We start from the raw sequence: 12236 nt of genomic DNA, 5'->3' as shown, positions 1-12236 counted from the left end.
ATGACGAGAAAGTTTCAACGGTTTCATGGATTCATTTGAAAGCAACGTTGAACATACGAAACACAGTGGTACCTCCTCTCCTGTTTTGTCAGTCGTTACTGTAAATCCATATTTAACATAATCTTCACTGTATTTTCTTTTTCGTTTCCCACTACGTTTCCCTGTTTCCTCCGACGTTGTAGCTTTGTCTGAAGAGCATGCAGCAGAAGCCTGTCCATCTGTCCTGACATCTGTCACTTTCCTCACTAAAAAGCGATCCATGCTTGGTGCTGACTAGCAATCTTCGCCTTAGTTAGAAACGTTATAGCTAACAGCTCCACTCCACTCCAAATTTAAATTCACCAATATTAAGCGTCTTTTCAATGAAACCTCAATAATGTATTTCCTTAACTCTCCGAGATGCTGGTCTATTTCGCGCGCAAGATGAATGTGTACGTATATGACGTTGCAAAGCATAGACCTGATAGGTGCAAAGCTAGCCTATCCTGTGTCAGTTTGAATCTCAACTCCTCTATATTATTTTTGATATTTTCATAAAATTGTGTATTCACACCAATGTGCAAATATTCTGGAAATGTTTGGAAAAATTAATTGTTTAATAGTGAAATTACGTAGGCTGGAATGCATGTCACGGACCACATGCAATGCCGCCGCGGACCACCAGGGGGCCGCAGACCACCGGTTGAAAACCCCTGCAGTATGGGATTTGTGCTGCTTCTGGTAACTCTTTTGCAGTTCTGTATTTTAATAAATTTACTATAGGTAAACTATTTGGTCATTTAGCAGACTCTTTTGTCCAAAGCGACTTACAAATTAGGACTAAATTAAGCGAGTCATCGTGAAGAGGCAAAAACAACGCAAGAAGTGCTCAAAATACTAAGTTCAGGCATTGTTCAGAGTAGCATAAGCCCGATAAGGGAGGATTAAAGGAAAAGGAAATATTTTTTTTTTTATGAGGTTAAGTGCTCACGGAAGAGTGTTAATCAGTGTGTTAATCAAGAATTACCTAGTTCTTCAGTAATTCCTTATTATGACCGCCGCTAGCGAAAGCGGTCATATAGGGATTGTCAAAGTTTTTTTTTTTTTTTTTTTTCGTCACCTTACTGAATTTTTCGTCAACGATACCAGGGACACCGAAGCACCGGGGAACATGAAATTTGGTGGGCATGTAGCCCCACTAGACTTCTAAGGAAAAATTTCGTTTGGTCCCCGGGGGCCACTCCCCCCCCGCGCTGGGCCCCCCCAAACCCCAAAAAATGCAGTTTTTCCTAAATAACTACCTGAACCGTGGCACCGAGGATGAAGAAATTTTTATGGTATGTTGGTCTACTAGACTTTTACGGAAAAATTTCGTTTGGTCCCCGGGGGCCACTTCCCCCCCCGCGCTGGGGCCCCCGTAAATTTTTCGTCAACGATACCAGGGACACCGAAGCACCGGGGAACATGAAATTTGGTGGGCATGTAGCCCCACTAGACTTCTAAGGAAAAATTTCGTTTGGTCCCCGGGGGCCACTCCCCCCCCGCGCTGGGCCCCCCCAAACCCCAAAAAATGCAGTTTTTCCTAAATAACTACCTGAACCGTGGCACCGAGGATGAAGAAATTTTTATGGTATGTTGGTCTACTAGACTTTTACGGAAAAATTTCGTTTGGTCCCCGGGGGCCACTTCCCCCCCCGCGCTGGGGCCCCCGTAAATTTTTCGTCAACGATACCAGGGACACCGAAACACCGGGGAACATGAAATTTGGTGGGCATGTAGCCCCACTAGACTTCTACAGAAAAATTTCGTTTGGTCCCCGGGGGCCACTCCCCCCCGCGCTGGGCCCCCCCAAACCCCAAAAAATGCAGTTTTTCCTAAATAACTACCTGAACCGTGGCACCGAGGATGAAGAAATTTTTATGGTATGTTGGTCTACTAGACTTTTACGGAAAAATTTCGTTTGGTCCCCGGGGGCCACTTCCCCCCCCCCGCGCTGGGGCCCCCTTAAATTTTTCGTCAACGATACCAGGGACACCGAAACACCGGGGAACATGAAATTTGATGGGCATGTAGCCCCACTAGACTTCTAAGGAAAAATTTCGTTTGGTCCCCGGGGGCCACTCCCCCCCCGCGCTGGGCCCCCTCAAACCCCAAAAAATGCAGTTTTTCCTAAATAACTACCTGAACCGTGGCACCGAGGATGAAGAAATTTTTATGGTATGTTGGTCTACTAGACTTTTACGGAAAAATTTCGTTTGGTCCCCGGGGGCCACTTCCCCCCCCGCGCTGGGGCCCCCGTAAATTTTTCGTCAACGATACCAGGGACACCGAAGCACCGGGGAACATGAAATTTGGTGGGCATGTAGCCCCACTAGACTTCTACGGAAAAATTTCGTTTGGTCCCCGGGGGCCACTCCCCCCCGCGCTGGGCCCCCCCAAACCCCAAAAAATGCAGTTTTTCCTAAATAACTACCTGAACCGTGGCACCGAGGATGAAGAAATTTTTATGGTATGTTGGTCTACTAGACTTTTACGGAAAAATTTCGTTTGGTCCCCGGGGGCCACTTCCCCCCCCCCCGCGCTGGGGCCCCCTTAAATTTTTCGTCAACGATACCAGGGACACCGAAACACCGGGGAACATGAAATTTGATGGGCATGTAGCCCCACTAGACTTCTAAGGAAAAATTTCGTTTGGTCCCCGGGGGCCACTCCCCCCCCGCGCTGGGCCCCCTCAAACCCCAAAAAATGCAGTTTTTCCTAAATAACTACCTGAACCGTGGCACCGAGGATGAAGACATTTTTATGGTATGTTGGTCTACTAGACTTTTACGGAAAAATTTCGTTTGGTCCCCGGGGGCCACTTCCCCCCCCGCGCTGGGGCCCCCGTAAATTTTTCGTCAACGATACCAGGGACACCGAAGCACCGGGGAACATGAAATTTGGTGGGCATGTAGCCCCACTAGACTTCTACGGAAAAATTTCGTTTGGTCCCCGGGGGCCACTCCCCCCCAGCGCTGGGCCCCCCCAAACCCCCAAAAATTCAGTTTTTCCTAAATAACTACCTGAACCGTGGCACCGAGGATGAAGAAATTTTTATGGTATGTTGGTCTACTAGACTTTTATGGAAAAATTTCGTTTGGTCCCCGGAGGCCACTTCCCCCCCCGCGCTGGGGCCCCCGTAAATTTTTCGTCAACGATACCAGGGACACCGAAACACCGGGGAACATGAAATTTGGTGGGCATGTAGCCCCACTAGACTTCTACGGAAAAATTTCATTTGGTCACCGGGGGCCACTCCCCCCCCCCGCGCTGGGCCCCCCTTAACCCAAAAAAAATGCAGTTTTTCCTAAATAACTACCTGAACCGTGGCACCGAGGATGAAGAAATTTTTATGGTATGTTTGTCTACTAGACTTTTACGGAAAAATTTCGTTTGGTCCCCAGGGGCCACTTCCCCCCCCCCGCGCTGGGGCCCCCGTAAATTTTTCGTCAACGATACCAGGGACACCGAAACACCGGGGAACATGAAATTTGGTGGGCATGTAGCCCCACTAGACTTCTAAGGAAAAATTTCGTTTGGTCCCCGGGGGCCACCCCCCCCCCGCGCTGGGCCCCCCTTAACCCAAAAAAATGCAGTTTTTCCTAAATAACTACCTGAACCGTGGCACCGAGGATGAAGAAATTTTTATGGTATGTTCGTCTACTAGACTTTTACGGAAAAATTTCGTTTGGTCCCCGGGGGCCACTCCCCCCCCCCCGCGCTGGGGCCCCCGTAAATTTTTCGTCAACGATACCAGGGACACCGAAGCACCGGGGAACATGAAATTTGGTAGGCATGTAGCCCCACTAGACTTCTACGGAAAAATTTCGTTTGGTCCCCGGGGGCCACTCCCCCCCCGCGCTGGGCCCCCCCAAAACCAAAAAAATGCAGTTTTTCCTAAATAACTACCTGAACCGTGGCACCGAGGATGAAGAAATTTTTATGGTATGTTGGTCTACTAGACTTTTACGGAAAATTTTTGTTTGGTCCCCGGGGGCCACTTCCCCCCCCCGCGCTGGGGCCCCCGTAAATTTTTCGTCAACGATACCAGGGACACCGAAGCACCGGGGAATATGAAATTTGGTGGGCATGTAGCCCCACTACACTTCTACGGAAAAATTTCGTTTGGTCCCCGGGGGCCACTCCCCCCCCCCCCGCGCCCCCCCAAACCCCAAAAAATGCAGTTTTTCCTAAATAACTACCTGAACCGTGGCACCGAGGATGAAGAAATTTTTATGGTATGTTGGTCTACTAGACTTTTATGGAAAAATTTCGTTTGGTCCCCGGGGGCCACTTCCCCCCCCCTGCGCTGGGGCCCCCGTAAATTTTTCGTCAACGATACCAGGGACACCGAAACACCGGGGAACATGAAATTTGGTGAGCATGTAGCCCCACTAGACTTCTACGGAAAAATTTCGTTTGGTCCCCGGGGGCCACTCACCCCCCCCGCGCTGGGCCCCCCCAAACCCAAAAAAATGCATTTGTTATTGCTTTGTAATTTGTAATTGTAAACATTTGTAATTGTTATGGTATGTTGCTCTTAAGGGCCCACATCAACCTAGCCCATAATCACTCATTTGTGATTTGCGCCCCTCCCATAAAAAATGAAAATGCAATATTATTCTGCTTTGATCGCCCCTATCTTCAGTGGAGATGTTCAGAACTGCACCATATTTCATGTGTATGATTAACTTGACATCCTCTGGGGTATCCTCTGCTAAGTTTTGTAGAATTTCATCCATGGGGGGGTATAAAATAAATTCATTTATGTGCACATTTAGTGACTGTACACTCATCGGCCTGTAGATGGTGCTGTTGAGCGAAGGGTTGCTGGTTTAGGATGATACTGTCACACACACACATGCAGGAATACAAACAAACGCAAGCATGCACACACACTGACATCCACACGCACAGACACACACCCATACACACACACATACAAATCCACATGCACAGACACACAAACACACACGCGCACACATGTACGCACACATACATACACGCACAGACACACACACACACACACACACACACAGACACACACATACACACACACACACACACACACACACACACAGACAGACATGCACATACTATTACTTTTTTTAGGTATATACATAAACACGCAATACAGCCAAATTACTCCACGTCATTTATTTTTGTGGAAAGCCAGTGCAGGCCTGAGCGGCGGTCATATTTTGTACCGCGATGCGGTACATCTAGTTAGTTACGCAGTAAGAAACAGTTTTCTAAAGTGTTACCACAAATATCTCCCTTTGCTTTGAACTTTGAGCATTGTAACTCTGCAGATGTTGTTTATGCTCAAACAGCAACATTACACACTAACTAAAGTTAGAAAAGTCAAATCATAATCAACCACCGCTTTAAATATCTGAAACCTACATTAAATATTATGCGTTTGAAAACACTGCTGTGATAAGTGACAAGCGCTGAGCGCGTCCGTCTCTGACACCCTAGCAAGGAGAGGGGATCCTGTTTGTGGACTTCAGCTCGGCCTTCGACACCATCATCTCAAACCTCCCCCTGTCCAAATTAACCCAGATAACCCAAACTGCCCTCCTCTATCTGTTAGTGGATCACCAACATCATGACAAAATACTATTTATCTTGTACTTATATTTATTTAGCACAGCAAAACACTTATTTACATTCCCATATATTTGTATATAATATGCTGTACATACACATATTGTCTGTTTTTGTATGTTGCGTATTTTTATCATCTGTGTCTTGTCACTGTCATTCTGTCAGTGTAAGACAAATTCCTCATATGTGTAAACATACTTGGCAATAAAGCTCATTATAATTCTGAGGTTGCAATATGAAATCATTTGAATATATGTTCACAAGGCATTGTGTGCTTAGCAATTAACATCAACTACCAGATCATAGATAAATATATAATATTAAGCACTGTTTGTTTTGTGAGCTTTTTTTGTCAGATAAAAACTGTACCAATATTTTATGTCCTGAAGAAAATGATATTGGAGCATTTAATATTTGATGGATCTGTCATAGTGTGTATCTGTTCTTTTGTAAGTTTGGCTGAATTACAGCTCACATGACTTCCAGCTTTGTGTGTGAATTAGTGAATATACATATGCTTCTTATTAACATTCAGCCACTTAATTATTTTAAAAAGGCACAATATTAATAACCATTTATAAAATATAAAATTATTCTGTTCAAACTGTTTAGCACATAAAAAAGGATCTTAAACATGATTCATTTAAATGTATAATTGTGTGTAATTGGTATTCGTTTGAAAGATTTTCATAACTATTTTGAGACGTCATTCTTTTATGAGAATTTGTCAATGGTGTCACAACAGTTTCTTAATTTGTGATGTAAATAAATAAATAGATAACAACCGAACCCTCACACACATTTCTGCAGTTTTATGATCAAATATACCCCTGTCTAAACCTCTTCATGACAGAACATTAAACAGTAACATGTCTCTGCTTTTCTTATCTTGCTCTAAAAAACATTTTCTCTTTCCATCCAGTAACACGCAAGGTATGCTGGGAACTGAAATTACAGAAGGTGTAATCTTCTGTGTGCACTCATGGAAAAATGGGAGAGAAAAGTTCTGAAGAACAATTTGGACTCTTGAGTCTTGTCAGTCAGCTGATCTTCCAAAATGACAAACATGTTGAATCGACAAGATTAAATCTTTTGTTTAACTGGAGTCTGTTTGATGAGCCTATGTTAGTTCAGGATGTGCTGCAGGAGGAAAACAGCATTTGCATGGATTGGTTCAATTGGTAAACCAAGCCCCTCCCTTATTTACCCTCTGTTACTGGCATAAGCAAAATCATCAAAAAGCATTGTAAAGGGTTAACAGTCAGTTGCTTACTCAATATATATCATGACATAATGCAGGCAAAGAACAACGTTTTGGTGACATTTTGCTCAACCTTTATCAAAAGGTTAGTAAGACCTGACATAAAAGAAGAAGTAAAATTTAGTTTGTTATATTGTTAGACCTAGAAAAAGAGGAAGTCAGGTAAAAGTTTGTCATAATGTTAGACCCAAAGGAGAAGTCAGGTTAAAGTCCACATGAAATCAAAATTGACCATATTTACTTTGTTTGCCTAAATTGATCGTTTTGTGGTGAACAATTCATCCATGCAAGTCAATCCACACAAAAAAATGTTTTGGCTTCGTAATCTTTAATCAAAATCTGAAAATGCCCCTCCCCTCTGCATTGGAGGACCTTCTCTGATGACGTAGGTTTGACGGCTTGGTTTGGGCAACGCTTAACCACTCCCCTCAAACCGTTAGTCTGTTATGAGCAGAGATGGAGAGGAGGAGCGCTAGAGTAAAACCCTGCCCTCTGTTCAATATTCCGTTTCACTGGGAAATACGTCACAACACTGGAGAAAAGTCGTTTGCAACTTCCGGTTCACGCGGACTTTAAAAGTTTAACAAGTTGAATTCAGGTTAGAAGTTTAACACAGGTTAGCTCTAAAAAAAATGGTTTACTATCTTATTTATTAAAAATCCACCACAACAATCACCACATTATTACGGACTCCAGACTATTCAGCCATGATTACATCCACCTGTGTGACTCATTAGCTAATTACCTATTATTAATTACTATAATAGCCTGGTTATCTCAGTCATTCTTTGCAAAGTCTTGCCTAGAGTTACTCTGCATTTCTCAGCATTCTCCCTGCTTTCATGTTACTTGGTTCTTTGATTTTTGCCTGTTTCTTGGATTCCCCTTTTGCCGGTGTCCCCTGCCTGTTTGTTGGTTTGGACTGCCTTCCTGTGCTTGACCCTTTGCCTGTGTTTGGATTACGATTCTGGATTACTCAATAAAAGCTGTGTTTGGATCTCAACCTTTGTGTCTCAGAGCAGTTCGTAACAGGTAGTAGTTCATCCGTTTTGTTGTGTAGGGAGCGGAGATTCGCCAGAGGACTAGGCAGCGAGGTTCTAAAGCCACGCTGTCTGAGCTGGACTTACCACCCTTTTGTGCGTCTTGTATCGCTTGTGCACATCCAACTACAATGTCCACCAAATTTGAAAACTGGTAAAATATTGGGTGGTGTTTACTACCTGAAGGGGCTGGATTCTGGAATCCACTCATGCTTCAATATGTAATGAGGGATTATGATCAAGGTATTAATCAATATTTTCCCTTCTAAACATCAAATGAGTTGAATGACTTCTTGTTTTGTTTGAGAAAGATCTCCAACATGTGTTAAAACATAAGGGTCGTTGGAACAATTATTTCAAGAGACCAATTCTTTGTTAAAGCTTTACTTTACTGTGTTACATTAAAGGGCACCTATTATGACTCTTTTCACAAGATTTAAAATAAGTATCTGATGTCCCCAGAGTGTGTATGTGAAGTTTTAGTTCAAAATACACAGCAAAAACTCCAGTGTTAAATTAACACTCCTGGGAGTGTATATGAGTCCACACTCAAGAGTGTAAAGTGTTCAAATATGAGTGTTAAATTAACACTCAAGAGTGTTGAAGTTAATGAGATAATTAAATGATTAATTTAGTGATGATTGAACATTATTGAAGACACCTGATGTTAACAAGCAGAATCACTGAAGGAGAAAATCACAAATTGTAAGTTACAATTGTGGTGATCAGTGTTTGCTTTAGTTGGGCTCTTGACCCTTATAGGTTTACTTTAAATTTTGCTTGTCTTGTACATCAAAAACAATAACACATTATTTGTGGACATAAGCAAAAAAGAAGCATGTTCTTCTGATTAAGCACAACATTTTATTGATCTTGAACAGCCAAAATTTCTCTTTATTTTTTTCAATGTTTAACATTCCGTGAGCTTAGAATTATAAGGTTCTATCTCCACTTTTGGTCGAAATTGAGTTATTGACAATCTGATCCATTAGGTGTTTATTAATGCCTGTGTGGTGTTATTTTTGTAAAAAAAAAATTTTGTTAGTAGTTATTACTAAAATAAAAAGGTTCCATCTCACAAAACATAAACCGAGTTTAAAAACTTTGATCCTCAATAAACTACAATAAACGGAGATAGAACCTTATAATTCTAAGCTCTCGATTTGTTAACCAAACTAAAATACCAATTGCAAAATACTGAATTATTATATAAAGATAGTTCACCCAAAAATGAAAATTATGTAATTTACTCACCAAATTCCAAACCTGTATGAGTTTCTTTCTTCTGCTGAACACCAAAGAAGATATTTTGAAGAATGTTTGTAACCAAGCAAATAGAGCATCCACTGACTACCATTATTGGAGAAAAAATGATTATGGTAGTTAATGGGAAGCAACATCTGCTTGGTTACAAACATTCTTCCAAACATCTTTGTGTTTAGCATAACATAGAAAGGTATACAGGTTTGAAACATGAGGTTGAGTATATGTTGACAATTTTCATTTTTGGGTGAACTATCCCTTAAACACATTGTTTGGCTCATTTTTTGTATCCACTACCCCCAGCTCTTCCTGGAGTGTGTTTCAGGTGTTCTGCCATTGCTGCATCAGTTTCAGTGTCTGTAGCATGTGGGCTCCACCTCTTCACAGCATCTAAGGGAAGAGAATATATTTATTTTTAAAATAAATGAAAATTAAAAATTTGAGGTAAATGACATGCACTTATTTTCAAAATATTTTTATGGTCTTCAGCTAAATAAAATAAAAAACATGGAACAAGTCAAGATGAATGAATCATGAATGAAACATTAGAAAAATCAGGTAATCAACATGCATTACATTTTATTTTATTGTATAAAAGATGTTCTGCTTTAAATTGGTGTTGGGGGGGCGGGGGGAACAGCATTTGTCCCCTGCCTCTACAATTCCACTGTGGTGCCCTTGAGAAAGACCCTTAAAGGCCATCTTTCAATTTAATTTTATAACTTAATTTATACAGAATCTTGTATGAAAATGTCAATTCAAAAAGACATACATAAGAATACATATGTTTTATAAGACCCACGGGCAGAAATTAAGAAAAAAGTGTACCTATTCTAAGCTAGGCTTCAAAAAACCGCCCTTTTCCAGAGAACGCGTCATATGACGTAAGGACAGGCAAACAAAGGCGGGGGCGCTGCCCTGGACCCTGGTTCTCAGTGTGGGTTTACGTAGTCTGAGAGGTGGCAATAGAAAAGAGAGCTTGTCGTTATCGTTATTATATAGTACGTTTGAGTTGTCACAATGGTGAATTCTTGTGTTTGTTTTGGATGCAGCAACTCCAACTTGTCTGGCCATCGGGTCCACCGATTTCCAAACAAGAAACACAAAGATTTCCGTGCTTGGATACGTTTCGTCCAGGCAAAGAGAGGCAATTTCGCTGCCTCCTCGGTGACAAGACACACGGTGGTATGCGAAAAACACTTCACACCGGACAACTACAACCAAGGAGATCTTATGGAATATCGCATGGGATTTCGACGAAGAGAGTGGGTTAGGCTGGCAAATGGAGCTGTCCCATCGGTGCATGCAAGTCCACCAGCAAAATCTGGCGGGAGTGAAGAGTCCGTTAGCACTAGCAGAGAATCTGCGCGCCGAAAACGGGAGATTTGCACAGTAAGTCTTAGAATACTTTATACAAATTGTTGCATCGAAATGTAGCTCTGCATGTAATTTCTGCAAATGTATTTTTCTTGATGTTATAATGGATTAGTCTTGGCATGACTTAGTTTGAGAAGTTAACGTTAGCACCATGAAGGCACGAAAGCCCGCCTAGCTGTTAACGTTAGCTTACTCCTGTTACACCCCGTGAGGCTGCACATGAGCCTCCTGACACTTATTTTATTGAACTAATAAGACAGGCTTCCAGACTGCGACCATTTTCTGAGAATGTGGGAGTCAAAATTTTATGTGGTCGCATTTGTGCGAGTGCATGCAGGTTCATGTAATGTTAGCCTACTACTCGGTTAAATTCACGCATAAATTTTCCTGCATTGAACTTGGTTTAGCGCCCGCCAAAGTGAATTTTTGTCCCGCCAAAGCTTTATTTGATCGGTGAGTAATAGATGAACTGCTGCGCTTGGCTTGTGACAGTGTGCATGTTTCGAGCAGAGAGAGCGAGAGCCCCTGTCGCGCGCGCGCACTCTGTAAACAAGACTTCACCGTCTCCAAAACGAATCCAAGTAATGCTTTACATTTTCGCCTGGCATCCGAAGAGAGAGAGTGCGCGCGCGACCGGGGCTCTCTCTCTGTGAAGCTGGTATCAACAGGGCACATGCGAGGGAATGCAGCTCGGGACAACTTTGAAAAGATTTTGAAAAGATTAGCAGTCTTTTAAATAATGCATGAATGGGGTATTTTCATGAAAGGACTACATTTTTTTAAAGTTTAAAGTTGTGATTTTGTTTTCAGATTTTGGGAGAGAGTGCTGCCAGCAAAGACGGGGCGGGTGCAGCTGCCACTTCAGATCCTGAAGATGATGTAGATGGAGACATCTCTACAACGGAGCCAGTAGTGGTCCATCGTGGATCACAGTGCAACATGAGAAGTTTACATCGTTCATTAGGTAGTTAGCTTATATCTAGCATTCACCATACATGCCATATACAATCACAAATAAGGATTACATGTCAAAATTTTTCATGATCTCCATGGTTACTATTTTGTAATTTACACTTTTCAGACAGTAAACATTAAAAATTATGAACTTCATAATGTTAGAAAAATATATTTTGTACTGGGATGCATTAGATTAGTGCATGTGTTGTTGCCAATGAATGTACAATGGTGAACAATTATTAAGATGAATCTCTTTCATCTAAGCTGTTCAGGTAAAGCCTCAGATGGTGGATGTGGGGACTCAAACCGAAAGGTTTGAGCATCGCAGATCAACTCCACTGGCCAGTCCTGAACAAAGTGATGATGAATGGTCATTTTCTGATATCATCAAAAAAATTGCAAAGATGAGTCATTGTCTTAGACCCATTTGAACTGAAAACATTAATGTCATGTATTTCTGTTGCATTTCACTGCATTGGGTTAGCTTTGGAGACCTAAATGTTCTATCTAATTATCTCCTACAGACTTCTCTTGGCGGCCCTACATTACAATAGTAATGGCAACAGAGATGTAGCTCGAACCAGTGAGGGTGAGGCACGCTACGCCGTTCGCTACCCACGGTTTCGGAAAGGTGGCTGGGTAGTCCACCCCATCAAGGAGAAACCATCTTACGGTTAGTAGATTCACTTAGTTTTTCAATATCTTTTTTA

Source organism: Scardinius erythrophthalmus (assembly GCF_964197995.2).
Source record: "Scardinius erythrophthalmus genome assembly, contig: HAP1_SCAFFOLD_280, whole genome shotgun sequence".
Taxonomy (NCBI): Eukaryota; Metazoa; Chordata; class Actinopteri; order Cypriniformes; family Leuciscidae; genus Scardinius; species Scardinius erythrophthalmus.
Note: the sequence above shows the minus strand (reverse complement) of the source record.